Below are 15,909 nucleotides of genomic sequence, written 5' to 3'. Positions count from 1 at the left end.
AGGTCGACCACACTTGCTCACACTCTGCACTACGTCGTAGGTCGACTGCCCTTGCTCACACTGATTCCTGCTCAGCACTACTTCCAGGTGCTGCCTCCCCTAGCTGGTCACCCAAACCCTCATTCTTGTCTTTTGCGACCACAAAATGTTGCTCTGCAACTTCTCGAGGCCTTTGTGGTTTCTCTTTCTAGGTGCTGCCTCTCCTAGCTGGTCACCAAAATCCCCATTCTCGTCCTCTGCCACCATGAAATTTTTCTCTGCAACTTCTCCAGGGTTTTGTGGGTTCTCTTCATGGTTTTATAGGATCTCAGACTGGAGATTATTCGAAATGGGGGTTTACGTTTGAGAAGCCAAGCGCCCGGAGTCGATGAAGGTGTCGGTGGCAGCACAGGCTGAGCCTCCACAATTGCATCCAAACATTACGCAGGGTGGGGAAACTATAGCAGGGGATAGAGGGCATTAGTCAAAACATGTTTTCCATGATTCGTCCCACCATCTTCATCACGCAGGTGAACATGCTAATGTGGTTTCCCTGTTTAATTTAGTGAAGCAGACACCCCTTTATTCAAAAGCTCTCGCTCCACTTGTTTTGACGCCCTGTTCTGGTCTATTGTTGATGGCTTTGTAAAGCTGGACAAATTAAAGCGAAGTAGTTTATTACTCTATTATGGTTATTACTCTATTATGTCTTGCGTTAGTGGTCAGTCAAGATGAGTGCGTTTAATATTCATTATTTTAAACTCTTAAAGATATATAATTGTCTCACTTAATTTTTTTTTTGTTACAGAAATCCTTGTTAGCGTTGTGGGACACAGAGGCATGTTACTTCTTTATTCAGTCAAAGGTTTTCATGTGCATTATTCGGGATTCAAAAGCGTTTAGGCTTTTTACATATTGATGTTCTCAGGTATTGTGAAATTTCAAGCAGGTTTCTATGACTTGTTGTATAGTTATTGCGATTGATGGTTCCGTGCATAATTTGCAACAAAAACGATCAAGAATACCGGTTAATGATAATTAAGCCCATGCATGATACCACATTGTTTATAGGAATAAATAATTTCTCATCGGTGAACTCCTTGCTGATGTGGAATGCCAACTTTTTCTGTTGAAAAAATGCAGCTAAGATGTATTCTTGAATTGTATATGCTTTAGTCCAGGGAAGAAATCACAGGTCTTATCAAAGGAGATCTGTGAAAATTATTTATTATTTTTATTAGATTATTTTACAGAAAGTATGGCCAACAATTAGCTTACAGAAAGTATTCCCAACAATTATCTTATTGTTGCACAGTTCAATCAAATTTGACATCATTAAGGAAACTCTATTTTTTACTGTCAACAACATTGATACATACATCTCAAAGAAGTCTCAATCTAATATTCTATATAGGTTTTGGAAACTACTCCTTGGTTATTTCCTTTGACTACTATGATTTTTTCTTGCAAATTCTCAATGTATAACTTGATGGTGGGGCATTTTCCTTCTATAGGTGAGATAAAATTTGACCTCATTAAGGAAACTCTATTCCTCCATAATTAATTGCATATGAGAAGCTCTTCCAGGCTCTCATCTCAAAAAATATTGCTCTGCTCTGGCTCAACATGATTCTTCAACCCAATCAGGGTGCCGACGCAGTGAAGTGAGGTGGTGACCAGACATGGCCCTCTAACATGCCCCTCATGTCAATCATTAAAGGATTGTATTGGAGATCTAACCCACCACCCTACATGGCATATCATGTTGAATTTGTTCATGTGGGAGATGTCTCCAAAATCGCTGCAAGGGTTTTCTCAGCCAAGTTCCTTGGAAAGCTTTCTATATATGTTTTGGAAACTAATCCTGACATACTCACCAATGAAAGCTACAAATTGCAATCCTCCATAATTAATTGCACCTAAGAAGCTCTTTTGGACTCTCATCTCAAAGAATATTTCTTTAGTCTGCCTCAACATGATGGGTAGCAGCTGTGTTGATCAATATTTGCAAACTCCCTCAACTACCAAAGACTTGAGATTCTCAACACAGGAGATTCCAAACTAATACTCAGAAACAGAGATGGAACATGTCTCCTTCCCATGGCATGCCTGCACATAAAATAATTATGTTAGCAGACCTTCAGTTATCTCCCTCAATCAAAATAGTGTATTAAAGAAGTGCATACCTTTTCTACAATCGAAGTTGAATTCAAGGCATGGCAAGAGCCCTTGATGAAATTTCTGCAGGACCCACTTGGATTTCCAAAGCTTGCAAAGCTTATGGATGATATGTGTTGCCCTAAAGAACATTGGAGACGAAGCTTTGGCAATGTCAATGAGGTGACGGTAGGATGAGCTTGAGACACATGGGCACAGACAGAATGTTGAATTAAAAATCAATCCACAAATTGTGCTCCAAACATCATTCAATTACCCTCAAAATAGTGTGGATTAACCACACAAAAATAACCCTGAATATGTGTGAATAAGCAACTTGCTCAAGGCTGAAATGATGTGTGCGTGATTACTAAAGGCCGCAGAAATTAGAGAAGAAAATCACAAATGATGGCATGTTTAATTCATGAATTTATGGAGGATCCATGCCCATATTTATAGTGATGAAGGCAGGGGGCTTCTTACAGAGCTGACTTACTCAAAAGGGGGAAGCCAACCCTCCAAAAATTTAAAATTTGAAATTTAAAAACATTATATTAATTATCCAATATAGCAGAACTAAATAGAATCCCAAAATTAATAAAAGACCCTCATGGGAATTCTTTTTAAAAGCTAAAGAGATGCTCATTAGGATTAGATGTATATGATCAGACAATATGAATGCTATTTTATGACATCTGGTGGCTCTGCAACAATTAACACATTCTCTTGATGTATATGATCAGACCATTTGAATCCTATTGAATGACATTTGGTGGCTCTGCATTATGAAAGAATTAAGACATTTCATTTACCTTCCTGGTAGGTTGTGAAAGAAGTTTTGAGATTGTCCTCTTTTGTGTCATGGATTCCTCGATTTTCTATTAATGACTGCATCCTTATCTGACAATATGCGTAGCAGCTATGTTGATCAATATTTGCAAACTCCCTCAACTGCCAAAGACTTGAGATTGTCAGCATGGAGATTCCAAACAAATATTCAGAAACAGAGATGGAACATGTCTCCTTCCCAAGGCATGCCTGCACAAAAAATAATTATGTTAGCAGACCTTCAGTTATCTCCCTCAATTAAAATAAAATTTGAAATTTAAAAATATTATATTAATTATCCAATACAGCAGAACTAAATAGAATCCCAAAATTAATAAAAGACCCTCATGGGAATTCTTTCTAAAAGCTAAAGAGATTCTCATTAGGATTAGATGTATATGATCAGACCATATGAATGCTATTTTATGACATCTGGTGGCTCTGCAACAATTAACACATTCTGTTGATGTATATGATCAGATCATTTGAATGCCATTGAATGACATTTGGTGGCTCTGCATTGTGCAAGAATTAAGACATTTCATTTACTTTCCTGGTAGGTTGTGAAGGAAGTTTTGAGATTGTCCTCTATTGTGTCATGGATTCCTCAAGTTGCTATTAATGACTGCATCCTCAACGGTGATATATTCCATATCTCTCTAGGCAACTCAGTGGTTAGAAAACTACAGAAAGTATGGCCAACAATTAGCTTACAGAAAGTATTCCCAACAATTATCTTATTGTTGCACAGTTCAATCAAATTTGACCTCATTAAGGAAACTCTGTTTTTTTACTATCAACAACATTGATACATACATCTCAAATAAGTCTCAATCTAATATTCTATATAGGTTTTGGAAACTACTCCTTGGTTATTTCCTTTGACTACTATGATTTTTTCTTGCAAATTCTCAATGTATAACTTGATGGTGGGGCATTTTCCTTCTATAGGTGAGATAAAATTTGACCTCATTAAGGAAACTATGTTCCTCCATAATTAATTGCACCTAAGAAGCTCTTCCAGACTCTCATCTCAAAGAATATTGCTCTGGTCTGGCTCAACATGATTCTTCTCCCCCAATCAGGGTGCCAACGCAGTGAAGTGAGGTGGTGACCAGACATGGCCCTCTAGCATGCCCCTCATGTCAATCATTAAAGGATTGTATTGGAGATCTAACCCACCACCCTACATGGCATATCATGTTGAATTTGTTCATGTGGGAGATGTCTCCAGAATCGCTGCAAGGGTTTTCTCAGCCAAGTTCCTTGGAAAGCTTTCTATATATGTTTTGGAAACTAATCCTAACAAACTCACCAATGAAAGCTACAAATTGCAATCCTCCATAATTAATTGCACCTAAGAAGCTCTCCTAGACTCTCATCTCAAAGAATATTTCTCTAGTCTGCCTCAAGATGATGCATAATAGTTGTGTTGATCAATATTTGCAAACTCCCTCAACTGCCAAAGACTTGAGATTGTAGCATGGGAGATTCCAAACTAAGATTCGGAAACAGATATGGAACATGTCTCCTTCCCAAGGCATTCCTACACATGATCAGACCATATTTTCACAATACTTGAGAACATCAATATGTAGAAAACCTAAACGCTATTGAATCCTGAAGAATGCACATGCAAACCTTTGACTGAATAAGGAAGTAACATGCCTCCGTGTCCCACAGCGCCAGCGAGGATTTCTGTAGCAAAAAAAAAAATGTAAGTGAGACGATTATATATCTTCAAGAGTTTGAAAAAACGAATATTGAATGCACACATCTTGACTGACCACTAACGCAAGACATAATAGAGTAATAACCTGCTTCTCTTTAATTTTTCCAGCTTTACAGAGCCATCAACAATAGACCAGAACAGGGCATCAAAACAAGTGGAGTGAGAGCTTTTGAATAAAGGGGCGTCTGCTTCACTAAATTAAACAGGGAAACCACATCAGCGTGTTCACCTGCGTGGTGAAGACGGTGGGATGAATCATGGAAAACATGTTTTGACTAACGCCCTCTATCCCCTGCTACAGTTTCCCCACCCTGCACAATGTTTGGATGCAGTTGTGGAGGCTCAGCCTGTGCCGCCACCGACACCTTTATCGACTCCGGGCGCTTAGGGATTCTGTGCAATTCAGGCTGCGCAATGTCCGAGCGCAATTCCGTCTACGCTGCAATCTACTCAGGGGAGGAGCGATCAAGGAACAGGGGAATCGAGAACGGCCATTGAAGGAAAATGAAAACTTTTAAATGGTAGATGGAAACATGTCCATAATGTCCCCCGCCTTCATTGACAGCTTCCTCCCATCGACCGACGTCATCTTCATTGATTCTTCTCAATCATAACAACTGTTCTAACATATCTAAAACTTGTTTCATGGAAGGCCGACGATTTGGCACGTTGTTGGTGCAGTGCATCCTTCTTCACAAAGATTTCTATGGAAAGTTGAGGCATCCATTCGCACACGACTATTTTTTGGTTCATCTATAGACGAGGCCAAGTTTCCTTGCAAATTGTTGAGGTTGATATGAGGCTATTGTGGGTTTATATAAGGCTACATCTTTTTCTTCTTATGATCTTTATTCATTATTTCTATAGACCTCTATTGTGGCATATTTCGGTCCTTTTTGAAGTCAATTCGAATTTCTGGGTTGAGGTAGAATGGGCTTATCTTGAAGCGAGTTCTTGCCTCCCTCTAAGGCATATTCTTGGTCATCATTTGTAGATACTTATCACCTACATTTCAGCCTTGAGGAAGTTTCTTATTCACATAAATTCAAGGTTATTTCTGTGTGGTTAATCCACACTATTTTGAGGGTAATTGAATGATGTTTGGAGTACAATCTGTGGATTGATTCGAAGCAATTTTATAAGTAAACTAAAGGCTAGTGTTCAGTCTACATCTGTGGCTTGTCTTAGGATTTGTTGAAGACCTATTCAAAAGTCTCATCTAGACAAAGATCAGTGATGTTCCTTGAAGTGTTTTGCAAACTCATCTGAAGGTGTGATTTTCTTCTCTAATTTCTATAGCCTTTAGTAATCATGCACACATGTAGTAATAGGTCACATTTTTGGAGTTGATTGGGTTTATCTTTTATGTTTTTGGTTATGTATTTTTGTTGGAATTTTGGAATCAACTGAGTGGACTTTTTGTCCCTTATTTTGCTCTCTTTTAATAGACTTCTCTGGACCCTTTCTGAGGCTACATGCACAGGTCCTAGAGGTCATATTTGGCCTGCTTCCTTGCAAGGGTTTGGCCTTCAAAGAATACAATCTAAGGTCTGAATTCATCCTTCTTCACAAAGATTTCTATGGAAAGTTTAGGCATCGATTTAACATTCTATTTTGGTCCTTTTTTAAGTCAATTTGAATTTCTGGGTTGAGGTAGAAAGTGCTTATCTTGAAGCGAGTTCTTGCCTCCCTCTAAGGCATATTATTGGCGATCTTTTGCAGATACTTATCACCTACATTTCGGCCTTGAGGAAGTTTCTTATTCACACAAATTCAAGGTTATTTCTGTGTGGTTAATCTGCACTATTTTGAGGGTAATTGAATGATGTTTGGAGCACAATATGTGGATTGATTTTGAATTCAACATTCTGTCTGCACCCGTGTGTCTCAAGCTCATCCTATTGTCAGCTCATTGACATTGCCAGAGCTTCGTCTCCAATGTTCTTCAGGGTAACACATATCATCCATAAGCTTTGCAAGCTTTGGAAATCCAAGTGGATCCTGCAAAAATTTCATCAAGGGCGCTTGCCATGCAGTGAATTCAACTTCCATTATAGAAAATGTATGCACTTATTTAATACACTATTTTGATTGAGGGAGATAACTGAAGGTCTACTAACATAATTATTTTTTGCGAAGGCATTCCTTGGGAAGGAGACACGTTCCATCTCTGTTTACGAAGATTTGTTTGGAATCTCCCGTGCTAACAATCTCAAGTCTTTGGCAGTTGAGGGAGTTTGGAAATATTGATCGACACAGTTGCTACACATATTGTCAAATAAATATGTAAAAATATAGCACTTGCTTCAAATAATTTTATATATGGAAGCTTGCAAAAATGATTCAAAGCAATTTTATAAGTAAACTAAAGGCTAGTGTTGAGTCTACATCTGTGGCTTGTCTTAGAAATTGTTGAAGACCTATTCAAAAGTCTCATCTAGACAAAGATTAGTGATGTTCCTTGAAGTGTTTTGCAAACTCATCTGAAGGAATCCTTAATGGCAATTAACTTAATAAAATGGTTGGCCCAAAGATTGGTTTAAGGACTTTATATGACAGGCCCCTCTAGCATAATAAGGCTATTCATTGTGGTGATCAATCGCAGGCTACTCTTCCACATTTTTGTGGTACAATCTAATCCTTAAAGGCTTATATTTATAATTAAGAGTTTCATTGGATGATTTGAATGTGTTTTTTATGCTCTTTAAGAAAATGGAATAGTGGAATTTAGACCCAAGTCCTCACCATAATATTTTTTTATCTCGGAAACAATGATGCCAATGAATGTTGCCAATGTAATCTTGTTTTTAGAAGTTCTTGTTGTGCTTTATAATATTTTTATCTGTGCTTCTTTTAACATGGTTGTCATATGAATTGAAAAAATATTATTATAGGTCCCTTTAATATAGTTGTCATAGGAATGGCAACATTGTTAATATATTTTCTTCATAGTAATTGGTTTGGGAAGTTGAGAAGTGCTTTATAATATTTTTATCTGTCCTTCTTTTAACATAGTTGTCATATGAATTGCAGAAATATTATTATAGGTCCCTTTAATATAGTTGTCATAGGAATGGCAACATTGTTAATATATTTTCTTCATAGTAATTGGTTTGGGAAGTTGAGAAGACTCAAGATTGAAACTTGAAAAAAAACCTTAAAATAATGTACAAAAACATGTTCACATAAACAACAACAACTACATGGATAATGGGGATAATGGATAACCTGTGACATGACATTAACTATAACTCATTATCATCCACCCTTGCTTTCAACAATGTCCATTCACATGTTCCTATTCTTCCATACACTATTATTATTTACAAAATATCCATATTCAAGATACACAACGAATACTTTCAACGATAACTCATTATCATCCACCCCTGCTTCCAACAATGTCCATTTAGTTATTTTCTACTCACTAATATTATTTACAAAATATCCTTCTTCAGAATACACATAACTAAAAATTTCAATTGTAAATCATTATCATCGACCCTTACTTTCAACAATGTCCATTCAGATGTCGTTTTTCTTCCACACTTTATCGTTATTGTTCCACACTTTATGCCTTACGGTGTTTCCTTTGCAACATCAGATGCAAATGCTAGTATATATATAGGAGAGGGTGACCCTTGAAGTTCATATTCCAAGGTCTCTTCATCTTCTTATTTTATATTTACAATATTTACCTCTCTTAAAAATTAGGTGTCAACAATTTCTACTAAAATATGTGATAAATATGAAAATAAATATTTTTTCTTAAATACAAATTATCCTTAATAAAACTGATATTTTTTTTTTTTTTTTTTTTATTATGATGATGATGATGGTTAATGTCTGCTGAGACTAAACATTGGTCTATTGGACCTAAAGAAACAAATTATTTATTTTGATTTAATATTTTATTCCTATGCTCAAAAAGCTTGGAGAGAAGCCTCCCAAGCTCACTATAATTTTGACATTGTAAAAGGCTAGGAAGGTCAGTATTGTAACAAAGATTGTGAAACTGAGATCTAATGTGGTTGTACACGGGGAACTCTAAGAGGAAGTGGTTTTCATCCTCAATGTTCCTATTCTCACATATATGGTAGATCCTTTCCATCCATGGCATTTTAGGAACTGCCCAATGACCTGTTTCACTATGGAGCTCATGAGAATTCGTTCTAATCTTTGCTATATTAATTTTCTTCTTTGAGCTAGTTAAAATAGAGAGATACTTTTGATCTTCTAGGGTGGGGTTGATGACCTTCTTATAATAACTTAATTTTCTTTTAGCCACTAAATATTTCTCACACCACATTTTTTCTTTGAACTTAGAAGTAACAATATCTTTAATGTTGTTTATGTTTTGCAATGCATCATTCTCGTTGATCTCCCAATAGTTTAACCAGGCCCTTGTGTCTTTATGCCACCCCCAATTGAGCCTTAGGTGTTTTTGGCTGGAATTTAAAGCTAGCTTAGGAAGTCTATGATCGTCTATGTTATTGAGTTTGTGCTTGTACAACAAAAACCTAATCATAGCTAGGCTCTCAATAGGGGAAAGACCTGCTTCTATAAAGAGAATAGGATAGGGAGTATTACTTTTAATTTCCAGGTTATAAGTTATAAAACGCTTCTGGATTTGCTCAATCTTTCTCCATGATTCTCTGGAGATGCTACAACCCCAAACCTCACAGCCATATAAGAAAACAGGAGTGACTAAAGTTTAAAAGAGGAACTTCTTTTTATCCCACATTATGAGGTTTGCTGTTTTATAATTATTTTCAAGACCAAAATAAGCTTTCCACCCCCCATTAATCCTTTTCTCAATTTTATGGTTCTAGTTGAGCTTGTGATGAATATCAATTCCTAGGTACTTGTAAGGATACACTTCCTCCAAGTTATTATTGTCATACATAAAATTAACGTAAGTGTCCTTCTTTAATTTGATAATCATAACTTTTGTTTTGTCAGTGTTAACAGTCATACCCATGGTAGAGCAAAAATCCTTAAGAAGCCTGAGTTGCTTATCAAGAACAGATGGGCACCTTGTCAAAATAACAATATCGTCAGCATAAAGAAGAAGGATGATGACTATCCCAGCTAAGATTGTGCCATCACATCCTGCTTCCTCTAAATAGCCTTCGAGCTTACCGATGTAAATGTCAAATAGGGTAGGGGAGAGGGGGCAGCCTTGTTTAACTCCGATGTTACACTTAATATCTTTTGACCACCCCTCATTGCTCTTTCGCTTGGCAATTACATTCTCGTATAACCTTATAGCGGCAGCTCTCAGCTCGAGAGGAACCTTTAGCTCTTCTAATCTATTCTAAAGGTTGTATCTAGGAACCGTATTGAAAGCCTTTCTAAAGTCCACAAAGCAACAAAATAAATTGGATTTATCATTACGACATTCCTCCACAATGATTCTAAGCGTAATGAGGTGGTCTGTTGTTGAGTGATGTCTTTTGAAACCTGCTTGGCCTTTAGCCCACTTACCTTCACTTTCAAGCCATATGCTTAACTTCTTTTCCAAAATACTACCATATAACTTGGCTAAGAGAGGGCTGATCATAATTGTCCGATAATTAGAGGGGTTATTTGTATCCCCACTTTTAAAAATAGGGATAATGAGGCTCTCAGTCCAAGGTTTGGGGAACCCTTGCTTGACTGCTTGATTGAAAAGCTTGTGGATGTGGGGGATGAGGAGAGGACCTCCAATTTTTAAGATTTCCGCTTGGTAACCTTCAATGTCCTTAACTTTCCCATTAGCGAGGCGATTAACCCCAAACTTAATGTCTTCTAAAGAGAAAACTTCTTTTGTTGTGAGCAGGGTTTCCAAATTTTCCATGACATTTGGAGATTCATAAAGATTTTAAAGATAGGAATTCCAATCGTGAAGAGCAATTTTATTATTATCTTTAGTCTTCCTAGTCAGAATCTGCCTCCAAAATTTCTTGGGAGCTACCTTAGAGAGGTGTAAGAGATTCACCTGTCTTTGACGAATGTACTACCTCTTTTTCCTTTTAGTTAGGGCTTTGTATATTTTTATCTTGTCCATTTTAAGAGATTCATCAATAGCTTCCTTAATTGCTCTCCTCGCACTTTTACAATCTTTGTCATACCATGGATTGGTTTTGCTATTTCTTTTATTATTTTGAAACTTCAATTGAGAACTTGTTAATAGAATATGAGAGGGTTGTAGTAAAATTATGATAGAGGTCTTCTATGTTGTCTATACTAGATAAAGGAAGCAAATTGGTTTTTAATTCATTTAGAAAGAGATCATTTTTATTTCTATCAAATATTAAGTTCTTTTGGCTGTAAGTATTATTTTCTCTGGGAACTCTATGCATGACAAAATTGAGAGTTATAAGTAAAGGCCTATGATCAGAGTCAGGTTCATGGTCGTTTAAGATGTCAAAATTTATTATTTCGTTGTATAATGGGAGATCGGAGATAATGTAGTCTACCACGCTGCTACCAAATCCATGGATGCAGGTCATCTTGTTGGAATTGGGCCACTTCTTTAGATTGTTGCAAATTATGAGATCCTGAGCACTACAGAGCTTGACTAGCTCCGACCCAAACAAATTTTCCCCGAGGTCTTCAAAGCTCCATTTGTACCTACTAGCAAGAGTAGGGTCTTCGTCTAACCAAAGAGGATTAGGGTTGGAATGATTGCTTAGAATAAGAGCTTGGTTGTTTGAAGTTTGAGCATTAAAGTCACCTATTAAAAGGATATTACCGTCATTCCTTAGGCTAGAAATATCATTCTCTAAACCATTGTAAAGGTTAGTTTTATCTAGATTCTTCTTCTTATAGAAGTTAGAATTGATGGGGGGAAAATAACATATTGCTATGTAGGACTTTTTATTATTAATGTCTCTCATCTCTATCCAACTATATTGGTTGTGAGGGTCGTTTTTATAAATCCTAGCATGGGGGGAGATGTTCTTCTTAATGTAACAAGCTATTCCCCCAATGCCTCTACGAGAAGATCGCTTGTTCTAGGTAAACCATAGCATAAAGCCATCTATGTTAGGGACCTTAGATTCTTCGTGCTCCCATATAAATTTAGTTCATCACATAATATAAACATAAAAATATCAAATCATCCTGTGAAGTTGAAACATTTAAATAATCTATCATAAAAAAATTAACGAATATAGACCAATCTTCCATATCCTAAAATATTTGTTATGGTAATTGAATTATAATTTTCATATAAATTATAAAATTTAATTTTCACTTCAATAAAAATAAAAGTAAATTTCAATGTGTATACAATAATAATAATAAAATAAGTGAAATTCAATTTGTAAATAACAAATTTAATAGAGTTGAAAACCATAAATAAGTAAATTTCATTGTTTATACAACCATAACAATAAAATAAGTAAAATTCAATGTGTAGATAACAAATTTAATAGAGTTAAAAACGATAAATAAGTAAATTTCAATGTTTATACAACAAAAAGAATAATAAAATAAGTAAAATTCAATTTGTAGATAACAAATTTAATATCGTTGAAACCGATAAATTATATGACTAGCAAAATTGGAATCAAAGTACAATGATCTAATTATACTTAAAAACCTACCATTTTATTAATGTTTTATAAGTAAATGGAATTTGAAATTACTTACTAGAAAAATACAATTGAACCAGAATTCTTAAAAAACTTCTATTTAGCCCGGGCTCCAGCTAAGATAGCATTAAGCCCAAATGCAGAATAGTGCATGTACATCCCCGTGCTTCCCCAGGTGGGATATATAATTATATTGACCCTGAAGATAACTGCCAATTCCCCACTTCAACCACACTAGACCTTGAACCCCACCATACACCCATTTACTAAAACTACTTAATAGTCTTAGGTAACTATTATCACTTGAACAAGTTTCTTTTTTGTAATGTGTTTATTCCACATTGAATAGGTTTGGGCCCACAGATTACGATTTTCCAACTAAAACTACTTAAGTAACTATTATCTTTTGCTTTTCCATGTACCAAATGAAAACCGTATAACTTTTATCTTAATAAGAAATGAAGACCGTGTGTTATGATGCCATCATTTCTTTTCCCTTTTCAAAAAAACTATTTATATAAAAAATAATTATATATATATATAGCTAAGCAATGATATTATTTATAAGGTTTTCAATTATAATTATAATTATATATATATATATATATATATAATATTTTGAAAAATTAATTAATCGTATATAAATTAATGTAATATTCAATTTAAAATTATATGTAAAAATAATATCAAAATAAATATTAAATTTAATTTTTTTTAATTTATATAGTATGTTACATTCTGACAGAGTGATTTTTTTTATTATGTTTTAATTTTTATTATAGTGTTAAAATAGATCTAAATTTTGAATTTTATTATTTTTAATAAAGAAAATAAACATAATAAGAATATATATTATATGTGTATTTTAAAATATATTTAATCATAGTTTTAAGTTGTTTTTTTTATAATAATAAAAATATGATATGATAAGAATAATTATTATATATGTACTTAAAGATATATTTAATCATGTTTTTAAATTCTTTTTTTATAATATGATTTTAAGTTAGTTATATATATGATTTAAGATTGTCTATTTTATAATAAGTTTTAAAACCTTAAATATTATTGATAAGGGATATATAGTTTTGATATTCTTTTAACCATATGTGTATAAGATTAACAATAAATTTTGATTTTATTACTTTTAATTAAAACAACCTACATCTCTTCTTTTAATAAAGAAATTCTACATAATGATAATATATAATATTATACATTATATTTTTAATTATAATTTTAAATTATAATTATAATTATATTGTTTTAATTTTGTTTTAAATATTATTAATTAAATAAATATAATTGTTTTTATTAACCACATAATAGATAGAACTAACAACAAATATCTCCTTAAAATTGTATTCTATTCCTTTAAATTCAAAAATCATCACAATAAAAAGTTATTCTATTCTCTTAAATAAAGAAAGTCTAGATAATAAGAATATCTTACACTCCCTTAAATTAATAAGAATATATTCCATTCCTCTAAATACAAATAGTCTACCTAATTTTAGGTATGTTCTATGCTAGAGCAATTTATTTCAATTTCTTTTCCACATTAGCAATCACATCAACATAAAGTAAACTGCAGATAGAACATAAATATAAATCGCAGAAGACAAGCCAAGAAAAGAGGACACAAGATGTGGCGCTAGCCAGGGACAAACCCCAATGTGGGGAAACCTTGATCAATTCTTCTTTTATGTTCTTCAAAGTTCAAGAGAGAAAGAGAGAGAGAGAGATAGTACATTTACAATAGAAGTCAATGCTTTGACTTTTGATATTGGCAGAGATTAGTTGAAGACATATTGCTTCAACTGATTTTCTAAGGTGATTCCTTCACCCATCATAGTGCTGCATCTCGTCCATTTGCTGCACCTTATCGTGGAGTACCATCATGCTCCTCATGATCTCATACATCACTAAGCTGCCCATACATCATGCTGCCCATGATCTACATCATGTAGCCCATGCATCATGCTACCCATGATCTTAATCATGTTGTCCATACATCACGCTGCCCATGATCTTCATCATGTTGCCCATACATCATGCTGCCCATGATCTTCATCATGTTGCTCATACATCATGTCATCATGCATCATTATGCTGCCCATGCTCATATCATCATGCTACTTATTATGATGCCCATGATCTCACACATCATGCTGCCTTCCTTCAGAGAGAGATGCTCCGACTATTTCGGAAGTTCTCGGTAGTTCCAACTTTTCCCGCATTTCCGGCATTTCCGGCATTTCCGGCATTTCCGGCTTTTTTGGCTTTTCCGGTGTTTCCGATGTTTCTGTTTCGGCTTTTCTGGCAGTTCCGGCTTTTTCGGATTTTTCGACAGTTCCGACTTTTCCAGACTTTCCGGCAGTTCCAACTTTTCTGGCTTTTTTGGCTATTTCGGCTTTTCCGGTAGTTTCGACTTTTCCAGCTTTTTTGGCAGTTCCTGTTGAAAATGCAACAAGATGATGGAGCTTAGTGGAAAGGAGTCGCCTTCACTAAGTGGGCCCGCAGGCTATTTTTGGCGCAAAGTCTATTTTTAGACATATGGATCATGGTCTATGAGTTGTAGGATAATGTTTATGGATGATTGGTCATGTTGGGAAAAATAGATGGACTTCTATTTTTGGTTTACAACGGAGTGATTAGAGTCTATTTTTAGACTGTGAGGATAAAAATAGAAACAGTCAAATATTATTAGCCCTTAGTAATATTTGGACTCTAAACATTATCTTATTCTCTTGGAGCACTTTAGTTCGAGCTACGAATGTGGCACATGCAGCTGACAAAAGGAATCACGTGGTTTCTTATGTGTTAGTTGAGCTATTGCATGGAGGACTTCAGTTAGAACTCATGCATGTGAGTTCTGTGGAGTTGATGGAGTTGTGTTTAGTTTGACTTAGTTGAACTAGTTGTATCTAGTCTAACTAAAGAATACACTAGTGATGAGTTGTGTGAATTAAATATTAATTAATTCACTAATTATTAACTCATAAAGAAACTAAATAATACATCAGTTAACTCAGTGCATGGACAGTTCAACAGAGAAAGGTGTTAGAGGTAAGTGAAAGGGTGAGTTGTGACTATCAGTTGTGCATGAGATTTGCACATGCATGGATTGAGTAATGCCAATGAGGATCGCGCAGTGTGGGCCAATATCAAGGCAATTGTAGCCTGTGCTCACGTGATTTTCACTTTGAATTGTGCAATAGAGGCAGGCAAAGCAGCGAAGTAGATTTGAACCTGTGACTTGTTCAGATCTGAGCTAGTTTTGTCTGTAACAGGTGGAGATAGTGCTGGATACTTGAGAGGAGTATTGTACTATGTATTGTTACATGTTCTCAATCATTATAATATAGAGATATTGTGGGGTTTTCAGCTGTATGCTTTCCCCAGGTTACATACTGTGTTAATGTGCGCATGCGATTGATGTTTCATTGTTTTTAATGCTACTAAATTGATGATCAACGTAGAGGAGGTTATGTATTATGCATGTATTCCGAAATAGTGTATAATCGGGATAATCTCTGTGAATAAGTGTCATATTATTCAAAATTTCTACATGTTATCAGAGCTGGTTGATTTGTAGAAAAAGTTCTACAGGATATCAAAGCGGGATTGATC

Source organism: Pinus tabuliformis, chromosome 7, assembly GCF_031772625.1.
Source record: "Pinus tabuliformis cultivar Carrire ecotype Pingquan chromosome 7, CPIR1, whole genome shotgun sequence".
Taxonomy (NCBI): Eukaryota; Viridiplantae; Streptophyta; class Pinopsida; order Pinales; family Pinaceae; genus Pinus; species Pinus tabuliformis.
This window is presented reverse-complemented; position numbering follows the sequence as displayed.